Raw genomic sequence first — 15,805 nt, 5'->3', positions numbered from 1 at the left:
GTTGTCTGGTTTTTTTTGTTTGTTTTTTTTTGGTCATAATATGGTCCCTGAATGTTAACCTTCCTGAGGAAAGTCTAAGATATGGTCATCACATTTATTTGGATCTTATGAAGGTGGCAGGAAATAGTTAAGGGTAAAAGCATAGGTCATGGGTATGATTGATCAAATAACACTAAAGGCATTGTTAAGTCTATGAATTTTGTCTTGCTGGGAAATGTATAATTTGGAAGTTCACTTCTTGCCAAAGACCAAGGGTCTAGAAAGTAGAACTCTTCTCAGTTAGACAAAAGCCAATTATGATGAGAAGCATGCATTTTGCAAAGCTCCCATGATCAGTATCAGTAGTTGTAGAGATCCTTGTGGTTGCTAATTGAAATGAGGATGCAAAACTAGAGAAAATTCAGTTCATGATGACTTTATATAAAATCTAAACTATGAGCAACTGAAGTCAGGGAGTTAGAGTATTCCAAACAGCTGTCATGAAAAACCAGCTATGAAAAAGGGAACATTGGAGGATAGACTAGAATGATGAAGTGGATCACTTTCATTCACTCGTTAATTCATTCAACCAACTTGATGGATTCAATTTCAGATATATTGGGTTTGAAGTTCCTTCTGCATTTCCAAAGAAAGATGACCAGTAGCTATAAAGTAGCTACTACCCTTTGATAAGGGCATGACCAATGGAGCAGTGGAGGTCAGAGCTTCTTGAGAGTTTACTCTGGGCCAGACCATATAATCACTATTTCTCAGAAGAGGAGACTGAGCCTTATAGAGGTTAAATAGCTTACCCTAAATCATACAACTAGGGATATGGCAAACCCAGGAAAAAAGCTTTCTATAACACTTTTTATAGAAAAGTTCAAACATACACAAAAGTAGAGAAAATAATGTAATGAACCCAATATGTGGTTTCAATAATTATTAGGTTATCTTGTTTTATCTATACCTGCCACTGGAATAGTTTGGAAGCAAATACCATTTTATCTGTATATCTGTAACTATTTCAGTGCCATCTCTGAAAGATAAGGGCTTTAAAGAGAAAAACCCAATGCCAATATCATATCTCCCCAAATTAACAGTAATTCCTTATCAGCGAATGTCCAGTGTGAGGATGCCCCATTATCTCATGCTTCTTAAAAAACTTTGCTTAAATCAGGGTCTAATAAGGCCCACATGTTGCAGTAAGTTGATATTTTGCTTATCAATTTTGATCCCTAATTTCTCCCTTTTGCAAATTATTTGTTGAAGAAATACATTAAATTTCCTCTTCCACATCTCACTTCTCTTTTTCTCCCCATGGGGAACCATTTTCAAGTGTTTACTATTTAGGCTCTGAGACCTTCTCATATCTCAGAGATGTATGCACGCATATAAAATATATCTATTTATGTTGATATATATGATATATTTTACATGTGCATATGTATGCATGCCTTGGCTATTGCTATATGCTGGTTGATCCACCTGATCCTTCTAGTGGCTATACAGTAATTCCATGAGAGGTATTCCTGTACCCCAGTGTGTTACACTGACATAAATCTAGATTCTATTTTTTCTCCCGACTCTGACTATGAAACACAGTTTAGAAATCAAGGCTCAAATTCTTTCTGTTTTGTTGTCATGGACATAATAGAAATAGCCACTAGCACTCGTAGAGTGCTTTATTCTTTACAAAACATTTTCATGTCTCTTTTCGTACTTAATCATTGTGTAGAACGTTGTGGCTTAGGAGTTAAAAATATTTCTCTTGCTGGTTGACAAGGAGGCTTGGTATAGGGATAAAAATTCTATTTCAGAATTATTATTATTCCTATCTATTTTTAAACATTTAGCTACCCAACTTGTAGCAGCAATGTTACCAACATCGATGGGAACTTCCTGTGAGAAAGATGTACAGCCACCCAAGGGCTTGGGAGGCCATGGATCAGGCAGTGAGAGGTATGGGTCAACATCAAGGAGACAAATACTGGACCTGTTTTACAAGAGCCAAGGAAAGAGGCATTTGCCCTTGGGAGTACAAAGACACATGAGATCTACTCAGCCCAGAGGCCAAAACTGGGTAACTGAGGCTGACCCTGCCTCTCTTATATTCTTACTCTAGAATGGCACTCCCGACCCCTGTGCTCAGGGTCTCAAATGCTGTTGCCAGGATCCAGCTAGTTCCACCTGGATTGCTGGAAGAGTGAAAGAGAAGTCAGTCTGGATTACTGAACATTCTGAATGGTGCCATACTAATATAATAATGTGTTAGATAAAATAATATGAAATTGCCAATATTTGTTATTTTTGACCTACAAAAATGCCACATTTAATATTTAGTACATTTCTAAGAACATTCATACCTAGAAATAATAGTATTTCTAAGTACAAGATGCCCTAGGATAGCCATTTTTCTTCCTAGGAATAGATTAGCATTTTACCTAGTGTAATGGAAAAAACTAAACTACTTTCTCCTCTGTATTTACACTCATCACTTAATACTCTGGCCACCAAAATGTGTGGGAGTGTCCTCACACTGACAATTTATTCAACACCAGCAAACTTTTCTATAATTTAATTGAATTCTACCACTATCTACCTACAGATAGCATCAGATAACCCCTTAAGGGCTCAATCCCAAAGGGCTGCCCTCCACTTCAGATGCCAGTTGCAGGTACCAGGTTCCAGGTTGTTACCCATGCTTCTGACTGACAGAGGGAATCAGACCTGCCTTCTCATGATCTCCTCATTGGGTTTAATTATTTGTTAGAATGGAATTCAGGGAGACCCTTTATTTATATTTATTAATCGTTCACTTATTACAAAACGATGTAATTCAGAACAGCCATATGGAAGAGATGCACAAGGCGAGGTATGGTGAGGCTGTAAAGCTTCCATGCCCTCTCTGGGGGTGCCAGCCTCTCAGCACCTCCATGTGTTCAGCTACCCAGAAACTCTCTGAACCTTTCAGTTCAGGGATTTTATGGAGGCTTTGTTGTGTAGGCATGATCGATTATTAACTCAGTCTCCAGCCCCTATCCCCTTCCTGGAGATGGGCAATAGGGATGAAAGTTCTAAGTTTCTAATCACGGCCTGGTTTTTCTGGGGATCAACTCCTATCTGGAGTCACCTCATTAGAACAAAAGATGTTCCTATTACTCAGGAAATTCCAAAGGATTTATGAGCTCTGTGTGAGGGAGAAGTATCAAAGATCAAATATTATTAGAACAAAAGATTCTCCTAGCACCCTGTTGCTCAGAAAATTACAAGAGTTTTAGGGATCTCTGTGCCAGGAACTGCAGATAAAGAAAAAAATATATTTCTTATTACAAATCACAATATTTCATCTAGTACATAGGAGACTAAATTTAACAACTAGAAAGCACTGAGTTGCCACATTTATTTTCTGGAGTTAAATAATAATTTTGAAATACTAGCAATGCATACAAATAATTGGTATTTGAGTAGTTTATTCTTTCTGTAATGATAACCTCTCTAGAGGGGAACCAGCTCAGTCATCATATGTAAAATGGAAAAGATGGCACCTACTTTATAGTATAGAATATATATTTGGATTCTGACAATAGAGGGGAGTTGATACGGTTTGAATGTTTGTTCCCCGCAAATCTTATGTTGAAATGTAATTAATCCCTTATATTGAAGGTGGGGCCTCCTGGGAGGTGTTTGGGTCATAGGGGTGGATCCCTCATGAATTAGCTTGGTGCCCTCCTCATGGTAATGAGTGAGTTCTTACCTGAGTTCACATGAGATCTGGTTGTTTAAAAGAGACTGATACCTCCCTCCTCTCTCTTGCTTGTTCTTTCCATGTGACATGCTGGCTCCCCTTCATCTTCCACCATGATTGGAAGCTTCCTGAGTCCTCACCAGAAGCTGAGCAGATGCCTGTGCCATGCTTTGGGTATAGCCTGCAGAACCATGAGCCAATTAAACCTCTTTTCTTTACAAATTACCCAGCCTCAGATATTCTTTTATAGCAATGCAACAAACAAACAAACAAACAAAACAGAATAACACAGAAAGTTGGTACCAAGGAGTGGGGCATTGCTACAAAGATACCTGAGGATGTGGAAATGGCTTTGGAACTGGGTAATGGGCAGAGGTTGGAAGAGTTTGGAGTGCTCAGAACAAGACAGGAAGGGAAAGTTTGGAACTTCTTAGAGACTGGTTAAATGGTTGTCACCATTTAATGCTGATAGAAATATGGACAATGAAGGCCAGGCTGAGGAGTGTTCATGTGGAAGTGAGGAATTTATTGGGAAGTAGAGTAAGGGTCACCCTTATTATGCCCTAGCAAACAGCTTCGATGTGTCCATGTCCTAGGACTCTGTAGAATGTTGAACTTGGGAGTGATGACCTAGGGCATCTGGTGGAAGAAATTTCTAAGCAGCAAAGCAGTCAAGATGTGGCATGGCTGCTTCTAACAACCTATGATCAGATATGGGAGCAAAGGAATGACTTAAAGTTGGAACTTATATTTAAAAGGGAACCATAGAGTAAAAGTTTGGAAAATTTGAAGCCTGGCCATGTGGTAAAGGAAAGAGCATTTTCAGCTGGGGAGCACAAGTGGGCTGTGTTCTACTTGCTAGAGAGATTTGCATGACTAAAAGGGAGCTAAGTGCTAACATACAAGACATGCAAAAAAGTCTTTGAAGGTGTTTCCGAAGTCTCTGAGGCAGCCCCTCCAACCACAGGCCAAGGTCTAGGCAGAAAGAATGGTTTTGGGGGGCCAGGCCCAGGGCTCCACTGACCTGTGCATCTTTGGGACCCTGCTTCCCACATTCCAGCAGCTCTGGCTCTAGCCTCAGGTCAAAGGGACCCAGATACAGCTTGGGCTGCTCTGGATGGTGCAAGCCATAAACCCTGGTGGCTTCCATGTGGTGTTAAGCCTGCAAGTGCACAGAGTGCAAAAGTGAAGGAGATTTGGCAGCATCTACCTAGATTTCAAAGGATAGAAGAAGTCTGGGAGCCTGGGTGCCCAGAAAAAAGCTTGCTGCAAGGGCAAAGCTCCCACAGAGGAACTCTATGATGGCAATGTCAAGGGGAACCCCCTCACAGATTCCTCACCTCTTTTTTTGTTTAAAAGAAATTACCCAGCCTCAGGTATTCCTTTATAACTATGCAAAAACAGACTAACGCAGGAGTTAATGCTGAATAGTTATTCCTGTTTTAAGAAAATTTATACTAGTGATAAATACCCAGATAGAATACTTGAGGCCCCCAATAATACTAAAATATTTGATATGGGTTTTTGAAAAATAAACTTGACGAACTAAGCAAGCAACTTTGTGGAAAAGACCTTGTGCCTCCAAAAGGTGTCATGGAACAGAATGGAGACACCATGAGATGGTGAAGAGTACAGTTTCTGGGTTACCATGGTTTTCCAGCTGGGTGCTCTTGGACAGAAAACAGACTTGTTCTTATCTCAGAGGGTCATTGTCAGCAGTAAAGTAAATGAAAGCAGCAGAAGCAAAGTGATTGAGACAGAGTAGCTTCTCAGCCTTTGCTAGCCTTGTTTTCCCACCTCCAAAAGCCAAGCAGAAGTTTAATCATTTTCCCCTGGCTCTGAGGCTTAACATATTCTCCATTCCAGCACATTATTAATATATTACTAATGGAAAAATACAGTTTAACTGTGAATTGCCAATTAATGAAATTCTGCTGTAGAGGAACTAATTTAAATCAAACCCCTCAACAGAAGATGGTAATACAAGAGCATTAAAAAAACCCTTTGAATAGAAGAGATTTTTGAAAGATGATGGAAGCATGCTGAGCATATTATTCATAGACTTTTCTTGAGACATGATTAAAAATGTTTCAAATGGTATTAATGTTGAGGCTTGAAGTTGCACAAGAAGAAGTGGTTGGTGTAGAAACAGAACATGTTTGTATGTCAGAATACATTTGTGTGTTTATTAAGACTTTAGTAAGTCCTGCAGATAGGATGAGAAAATCTGTCAGCCTATTTTTCTTTTTTCTTTTCAGGCTCTGGATTTTCAAGATCTGATTTTCTTCTTCTGTAGACCAATTCCGTTTCTGGCTTATACCTGTGGAGTAGAATAATTTCTCTACCTCCATGTCTTCCCTGTCAAACTTATTGTCAATACTAGAGTTAAGATGACTTTATATAATACAATTCTGATCACATCACTCCCTGAAAACGTGAGTCACCAACTCCCACAAAGTAAGCCACGTAGCTTTAATATCTGAGTCAAGGACTGTCATCCTCTCATGGTATAGAGATGTGGCTAAAGAGCCTGGTCAATGGAGCCAGACTGCCTGAGTTCACACAAGTGAAGAGCTTAGAACAGTGCCTGGCATGCAGGAAAGGAACAAGAAAATTCAGCTGTGATGGTGGGCTCTGGGCTATCTTTGTCTCATTTCCATCCTGATCCCTCCCGCAGAATCCATCATCATCTTTATTAATACTCCTTAGAAACTCTGTATTTATTATTTCATGTAATCCTTATGACAACCCATGGAACTGGGTTCTTTAATTAACCCCCTTTACAATAATCCCTTGGGATTATGCCACATTGGAATCACTTGTGATGCTTTTAAAACACTGATGCCTGGAGCCAGACCTAGAGATTCTGAAATAATTGGAGTGGGACTCAAACATTGACTTTTATTTCTTAATTTCCTGCGCTGAGGCTAACATGCAGGTAGAATTGTGGACCACTGAGTCTGGTGATTTGCCCAATGTCCTCCCAGGTCATAAGCCAGAATTGGTGGTAGGATGGACTTCAGAGCCCGCATTCCTCTTCCTGCACTGCTACTGGTCATCCTATCCAGGCACTACCTATTTTGGGCCCTGGTGTCCTTGTAGGCACTGCTCCTTTCACCCCATGGACACTCCATTCCTTTACTTCTTCACCTAATGAACATTTTTCCTTTTCCAAATTCCAGTTCATAAACCACCTTCTTCTCAGGTGGCAATAGTTATTCCTAATTCTGAGCTGCTGCTGTCAGCTCTTGGGCACAGATGACATTATATTGTAATCTGTTTACTAGTCTGGCTCCCCATCCCAGACTATGGTTCTTTGAAGGCAGGTCTGTCTCATGCCTTTGGGGCCCAGTATATTGACACCCCTAGTGTAGATGTCAAGAAGCATTTAGTGAATGAATGGATGAATGACTGCATGCATGGTTTTAAATCAGATTCTTCCCATGGGGGAAGAGTATACTTGTTCAGAGTCCCTAATTTTTTCCTCCAGTGATTAAATTTCTCCCCTGCGTAAACCCTCCCTTTCCCTGTAAGTAACTGATCCGGTTTCCTCTTGCCTTCCTCACCCCCACCATTGGACTATTAGGAAGAGGTGTTCTAAATGCCTGATTTGGATAACATCAGATGCATTCCCTTCCACTTGAGTGTTTCCAAGGTCAAATCCTTAAATGTGCTTTTAGGAAGTGAGTCTAAAGCTCCATTTTTTCCTTTGAGTCTTTGGAGAGAGGGTAGGCAATAGAAATGCAGCTTCTTATAATGCCATTCAAGAAAAAGTTTAAATGTCCTATTTTCCTGAGAATTCCAGAACCCAAGAGAGAAGGATGATTGAACCTACAGAGAAGAGCAGGGATTTGGAGGAGGGAAGACTGGATTTCTAAGCATGAGACTGAAGACGGTTGGCGCTGTAGCATGTGCTTTCTGGAGTTACTTAGGTTTCTGACATCTGTCTGTAGGGGAGCCAGCAGTGCCCTGTGGTGCTCCAGCTCTGAAGAGTTGCTGACCTCAGAGCCTTTGATTAGAGAGGTCCTTGCAAAGGGAAGATGCCCACTCTGCTTGGAGTACCTAGCTAAAATACTTCATATATCAAAAATCAAATCCCCCAAATCAGTGAAATATTTATTTATTGAGACAGGGTCTCGTTCTGTCATCTAGGCTGGAGTGACGGCTCACTGCAGCCTCGACCTGATGGACTTAAGCGAACCTCCCACTTCAGCCTCCAGAGTTGCTGGGACTATAGGAGCGCACCACCATGTCTGGCTAATTACGTTTTTTGTTGTTGTTGTTGTAGAGACAGGGTTTTGCTCTGTTGTTCAGGCTGGTCTTGAACTCCTGAGCACAAGCAATCCTCCCACTTCAGCTGCCCAAAGTGGTAGGATATTACAGGTGTGAGCCACCATGCCTAGCCAAATTTTTTTAACTGAAAGATGTATTATTATTATTTTGGTTTTTCTAAAGGGGGAGAAGTTAAACAGTGACATGGAATAATAACTGTTATTTACTGTATCTGAAAGAGAAACTATATTATGTTTAAATTTTCATCAGGAGAAGTTGACTCTCTGTGACACCACTGGGGATTATAGTTTTGACATGGTAAAGAATATTTTCTTATTGTATTGAGTATTTACTTTAAGAAATTACCATAAAATATGAATAAACATGAACAGGGACTTTAGAATGGTTATCCTCTCAAATCGTCAGGGTATGTTTGTGGAAAGCTGATTTTCCTGTCTTAATAAATTCTAAATCTTCTAATAAAATGAGAGTGTTGAGAAAGAGTGGCTCGAAACGAGTTTTACATGAGTGAATTCTTTTTTTGTGAAGGTTTCAAAGAATAATTTTGTGGCATTTAAATTTTAAAAATCTGTTATGGCTCTTCAGTTCTACTCTGGACATTGATTTATTTTTCTGTAAAAAGACACTTTGGTGGTTTTCATAAGACATATTGGAGACATTTGTAAAGCAGGGAGACACACAACTTGTATCAATAGGTCTCTACAGGTAAAGTCATCAAAAATCTCTACTAGATGTAGAAAAGGCTGAATTTTGGGTGCCTGGCCATCCCCAAACTTTTCATGGACCCATTTCCAGTCATGTGATTTAGGCCTAGGTGGACACATTTGGTCTAAAAGATTCTCCATGGCCTATTTTGTATTGATTTTCCTTTTATCTCTTTTGGGAGGGTTGACAATCATCTCTAGGTGGGTAGCAATAGCTACCAAACATTATACCTCCTGAGCTCCAGTGAATTAGTATCTTACCACCTGCAGCCTGAGGTAATTTGATTTCACTTATGGCTAAGCAGAATGGTTTCTTAAATTCCTGAAAGACGTAAGAAAGAGAAACTTAAGGAAGAACAATTTCTGCTGGAAAATGTGCTCTCCACACACCATAAATAGTGACCCCAAAAGTATATTTCAACCCAGAACAACTTTTCCATTTATCCAGTGATAAATGTGCTTGCCAGGAAGATAGTCTCAGAATGAATATCTGAAATATGTATCAATCACACAGTTTATTTATAGTTCTCTTGGTAAGCTTTCTCACCCTAATCTTTTTTCTCCTCTTTTTTTCTTCTAGGCCGAACTCCTAGTCTAGGCCCTTATTTGCATGTAAGTTATCTTTTCTGTTTGTTTGTTTTTTTGAGACGGAGTCTTGCTCTGTAACCCAGGCTGGAGTGCAGTGACGTGATCTTGGCTCACTGCAGCCTCTGCCTCCCTGGTTCAAGCGATTTTCCTGCCTCAGCCTCCTGAGTAGCTGGGACTACAGGTGCACCCCACCATGCCTGGCTAATTTTTTTGTGTTTTTGGTAGAAATGGGGTTTCACCACGTTGGCCAGGCTGGTCTTGAACTCCTGACCTTAAGTGATTCGCCTGCCTTGGCCTCCCAAAGTGCTGGGATCACAGGCATAAGCCACTGCGCCTGGCCAAGTTATCTTTAAGATGATAGTTGGAATAGCATCTAAAATTTCCTTCTAGAATTTTCGAATATGTAATCAATATTGTAATAATATTTAATGACTTTTTAATAGTAAAAATTCTGATTCCTGACTGTAGCTTTTTGAGAGCAGATATAATGCCCTCTTTTTCTTTGCACTTTCTGAAATGGTTCTGGCACACAACATGTATTTGTTGAATAAATAAAAATAATTTTATTACAGCACATTGTTGATGTTACAGGAAAAGAGTAACTGTTTCTGGAAGATTACAGTAGAAATAGAGTGGAAATATTATGAATATAGGGATTTTATTTTATCTGCAGCACGATAGAATCCGTGGAAGAAAATGTGAGAGGCACATGATACGAGGCTCCTCGTCTCTTTTTTCTAACCCTTCTTCAAAGACACATACCTTAATTCTTTGGTAAAGAAGAGAGCCGTAATAGGACATTAGTCAGAGGTTGACTGTTCATCCACACACTTGGGTGGTAACATTCTGGAGTCATGCAAGTTTGTCCCGGAATTGATGGGTTCTTGGTCTCACTGACTTCAAGAATGAAGCCGCAGACCATCGCAGTGAGTGTTACTGTTCTTAAACATGGTGTGTCCGGAGTTTGTTCCTTCTGATGTTCAGATGTGTTCGGAGTTTCTTCCTTCTGGTGGGTTCGAGGTCTCACTGGCTTCAGGAGCGAAGCTGCAGACTTTCGCCGTGTTACAGCTCTTAAAGGCAGTGCGGACCCAAAGAGCAAGCAGAAGCAAGATTCATTGCAAAGAGTGAAAGAACAAAGCTTCCACAGCATGAAAGGGGACCCAAGCAAGTTGCTACTGCTAGCTCATGCAGCCTGCTTTTACTGCCTTATCTGACCCCACCCACATCCTGTTGATTGGTCCATTTTACAGAGAGCTGATTGGTCCGTTTTGACAGGGTGCTGATTGGTGCATTTACAATCCCTGAGCTAGACGCAGAGCTGATTGGTGTATTTACAATCCTCTAGCTAGAGGTAAAAGTTCTCCAAGTCCCCACTAGATTAACTAGACACAGAGTACAAGGTGCGTTTACAAACCTTGAGCTAGACAGAGGGTACTGGTTGGTGCGTTTACGAACCTTGAGCTAGACACAGAGTGCTGATTGGTGTGTTTACAAACCTTGAGCTAGACACAGAGTGCTGATTGGTGTATATACAATCCTCCAGCTAGACATAAAAGTTCTCCAAGTTCTCACCCAATTCAGGAGCCCAGCTGGCTTTGCCTAGTAAATCCTGCGCCGGGACTGTGGGCAGAGCTGCCCGCCAGTCCTGGGGTGCGCCCGCACTCCTCAGCCCTTAGGTGGTCAATGGGACCGGGCACCGTGGAACAGGGGACGGCGCCCGTCAGGGAGGCTCGGACTGTGCGGGAGCGGGGGGAGTGGGGGGGTTGGCTGGGGCATGGCGGGCTGCACAAGGATATAACTAACTGTCACTGGTTCAGATTCTCTACGCAGAAAGAGCCTAGGAATGTGGCAACTGCCACAAGGCTGTTGAGTCTGTGCCAGCTACTTGCCATGGTAATTGGGAATTGTGGGAATGACAGGGAGGAGGTAGGTTCAGCTTTCCAATAGCAGATTTTTAGATCTCTCTCTCTCTCTTTTTTTAAGGAATGTGAAAAATTTCTTATCAAGACTATCTTAGCTGTGTTATCTAACTCTGGGACTTTGTCATTTAACCTGTCTGGACTGAAATTTCTTCTTCAATTTCTATGAGAGACATAAATTTAAAAATGTAATTTATCTTTTATACGTGATATTCACACATATTTATGGAGTACATGTGAAATTTTGTTATATGTATAGAAGGTGTAATGAACAAGTTAGTGTATTTAGGGTATCCATTACCTGAAGGTTTATCCTTTCTAAGCATTAGGTACATTTCAAGTCCTCTCTTCTAGCTGTTTTGAAATATATAATACATTGTTGTTAACTGTAGTCACCCTACTTTGCTGTCAAACATTGGAATTTATTCCTTCTGTCCAACTGTATGGTTGTACCAATTAGCCCACCTTTCTTCATTTCCTCCACACTCTTCCCTGGAGGGACATAAGTTTTTATGGCTACATTAGATATGATGAAATTGAATCCCTTTTACTTTAGTAGTTTAAACATTTTTGTTTTTGTAAAAATTATATGAACTCATTGTATTTTGAAAATCAGACAAAACAGAAAAACACAAAGATGAGCAGTAAGAAATAACTAAAAAATCCTACCACTCAAAATAAACAACTTTTATTAATATTTGATGAATATTATTCAAGTTATTTCCTTATGTACAGAAAGAATAATAGACAAAAATAGTTTGGAAAAAATGAGATTACAGTATATTTTTATTAGCAAAACCATGAAGTTTCATTTTTCTTGAATTTAACTGAAAAAAAAGTGAAATGAAATGAAAAGAATTGTTGGATTTCAGAAAAGGTTTCTGTGCTGTTGACTGGTCTCTGAAAACTCGAATGCCCTGCAATACCTTGTCGAAAGCACAGAACTGACAAATATTTGTTGAATGAGTATATGAATATGTTTCAGTGTTTGTTTTTAAGAGCCGATTTTTCTTGAGATTATAATTCAGTCTTGTATGGCCTCAAACTCAAGGTTGATTTTGTGTTTGTTCATGGGTTATACATTCTTTTGCAAATATTTACTGAGACCTATTTCCCAGGCACCATGATAAGGGCTGGATACATGTCAACACACCACGGAGGGAGGAGTGTATTAAAACCTCCTCCTAGACCTACCTTTGCCTAAAATCTCCTGCTAGACCTACCTTTGCTGTTCTTTAGCGTTATCTGTGGTCACTCTACTCCTTGCCCTAGGACCCTAGCAACACTGATCCCTGTTCTTCCCCTTAAATGCTCCTTCCTATCTTGAGAACTTTGGGCTGGTTACTCCTTCCATTGAATGCTCTTGTTTATCCTTTTGCCTAAATTTCTCTTAACTCTTCCTTCAGCTCATATATTTCTTCCTGAGGGAAGTCCTCTAGAACCTTCCAGAATAAACCAGATCCCTTTGTTGTACATCCTGCTCTATTTGTTTGTAGGCTTTTCACAGTATGTATTTATATATTTACTTATTTGGTCATTCACTAGTCTTTTTCTGCCACTAGACTCTCAGTGCCATTGGGCAAGAGGCCTGGGTCCTCACCATCATACCCTCAGTGCCCAGCACATCTTGGCCATGTTGTCTCAGACTACATTTAACTTTTCATATAACACATGGAAGTTAAATAAAACATGGTCCTTATCCTCAAGGAGTTTATGCTCTACTGTAAGTGAATCAATTATTGTAGTAGAGTATGAACATTGCTTTGAGAGATGTATATTTGTACATCTTTGTAGGGAGTTTTGAAGGATGGGTAGGGAGGTGCTGGATTATGACGTGTCCGTGTGTATGTGGAGGTAGTCGTGGTGATAGGGATGGGATGAGACAGTGTGGGAAAGAAAGCACTCTAGCCAGAGTCACTGAGTAGAAAGGCTCAAAAGCCTTAAATAGACATGTTCAGGGAAATACAGGTTGTTTTGATACAGCTGAGGCCAAAGTCGGGTAGTGAAGAGGGAGAAAATTGAGGAAGATTATGTGCAGAATATGATTGGCTTTAAATGCTGCTCAAAACATTATGTTGCATAATATAATAACACTTTTCTTTCAAAATGAAATTGAACCATTAGGTTAGAAGTGCTCATAGCATGAGAAAATGTATTTACTAGTTAGAAAAGGTTGCTTGGTTTGTCTTACGGCACATCAAATAAATCTATTTTTTTTAGTCTCAAGTTTTATTCTGATATTTACATGAAGCCACAGAGGTAAAACTTATTGTATAAAATAAAACAATAGTTAAAGCTGTGGATAAAGTCTGAATATCTAAATAAAAGTAGAGGTTAAAGCTATTTAATTTTGCCATGAAGGATTTAAAAAAAACCTCTTTTGTATGTCACATGGCCTTTTTTGGTGATAATTTTGAGGATTTTAGAATTATTCTGTGAAAAGTGGGCAAAATGGGTCAGTTAAATTACAGATTTGTAAGTTAAGTGGAAATGCCTTTGTATGAAAGAACATTATTTAGGAAAGGAACAGCATGTAGTCTGTGCTTATTACTTCTGACGGGAGAACATTGAACCATATTTTGCTCTTCTTCTGTGGAGTGAGAGAATACGTTTCATGAATGTGCTAAGTTGCTCCCCAGTATCTTCTGCCACTAACATTCTTTCAGGAAATACAGATTCTCATCTTGGCTCTGCCAATACTAGGGTGGCTGGATCCGGAGAGCTTGATAAGTGTGCACTCCTGGACCCCATGCTCAGATTTCTGCTTCAGAAGGTCTAGAGTGGGGCCCAGGAACCAATTTTTAAAAAGTTCCTGACCAGATTCTAATGCATACTGAAGGACAGGAGGCAAAGTCTTTGGTCCATGAAAAATAGCAGTTTTTATAATGCATGAAAAGGATGTGAGAAATTCTATTCACCTGTCTAGGGAGCAGTAAGAAAGCTGAGCCTCTATTCACGATGGTAGATGGGAAAAAAGAAGAGTCTGAGAAATTTGACACTTCCCAGACATTAATTAGTACTCCCATGAAAAATAGAATCACTAAACTACCCATTTAAAAAATAAAAAGCTCACATGAGAATAGAAAAACACCATGAGGAGGATTATCACACTGGTGGATTTACATCACAAGAATTAGAGATAATAGGCCAGGCATGGTGGCTCATGCCTGTAATCTTAGTACTTTGGGAGGTTGAGGTGGGCAGATAACCTGAGGTCAGGAGTTCGAGATCAGCCTGGCCAACATGGTGAAACCCTGTCTCTACTAAGAATACAAAAATTAGCTGAGCATGCTGGTGCATGCCTGTAGTCTCAGCTACTCAGGAGGCTGAGACAGGAGAATCCCTTGAACCTGGGAGGCAGAGGTTGCAGTGAGCCAAGATCGTGCCACTGCACTCCAGCCTGGGTGACTGAGCAAGATTCTGTCTCAAAAAAAAAAAAAAAGAATTAGAAATAATAGCAATAAAATTTCCTAAAAGAGAAAAGTTGGGCTAGAAACCGCAAGACAAAAACAGGATAATATGATACATAAATAGGAAGATTCGAAAAGAAACTACATAGAAATCATAGAAAATAAAATATGGCCATTATGAGAGAATATCCCTCAAATAATGAGTCTAAATGTAGATTAGACACAGCTGAAAAGAGAATTATTTAAGTAGGGGAAAGATCTCAGGAAATTATTCAGGATGTAGCATAGAGAGATAAGGAGAAAGAAAATATGAAAAAAAGCCAAGAGACGTGAAGCAGAGATTGAAAGGCATACTGAGGCTCCAGTAGAAAAAATGAAAAATGTGTATACCCAGACAGCAACATAGTGAAATGGCAGCACATGAATGTCAAAGCAGAAATCAAAAAAGCTGCCAAGGATAAAATATTGATTATTTATGGGGAGTGACAATCAACTAATAAGGCTCTTATCAGAAATAATAGATGCCAGAAGATAATGGAATAATGAATGTATAATGCTGAGGGAAAATAAGAGTTCACCTAGAATTTTACACCCAAATTACCAACCAGGAGAGAGGATGATGAAATAAAGACATCTAACAATATATGAAGACTGGGAGGGTTTGCTACTCACAGACCCTGCTAAAAGGAATGTCTGAAAGATATTTACCTGATGGAGGCTGGGCGCAGTGGCTCACGCCTGTAATCCCAGCACTTTGGGAGGCAGAGGCAGATAGATCACGAGGTCAAGAGTTCAAGACCAGCCTGGCCAAGATGGTGAAACCCCTTCTCTACTAAAAATACAAAAATTAGCTGGGCGTGGTGGTGGGTGCCTGTAAGCCCAGCTACTTGGGAGGCTGAGGCAGAGAATTGCTTGAACCCTGGAGGCAGAGGTTGCAGTGAGCTGAGATCATGCCACTGTATTCCAGCCTGGGCTACAGAACGACACTCGGTCTAAAAAAAAAAAAAAAAAGATATTTACCTCATGGTAAAGCACAATACAGAAGGAAATAGTAGTATGCAAGAAGCATTTGGTGGGGAAAATTGATGTTTGTGTATTAGGTTTCTGTAGAGAAACCGATTGGCTCTGTATATGAGAGGAGGTTTTAAAATTTTTTTAAATTTT

Source organism: Hylobates moloch, unplaced genomic scaffold, assembly GCF_009828535.3.
Source record: "Hylobates moloch isolate HMO894 unplaced genomic scaffold, HMol_V3 SCAFFOLD_3, whole genome shotgun sequence".
Classification (NCBI taxonomy): Eukaryota; Metazoa; Chordata; class Mammalia; order Primates; family Hylobatidae; genus Hylobates; species Hylobates moloch.
This window is presented reverse-complemented; position numbering follows the sequence as displayed.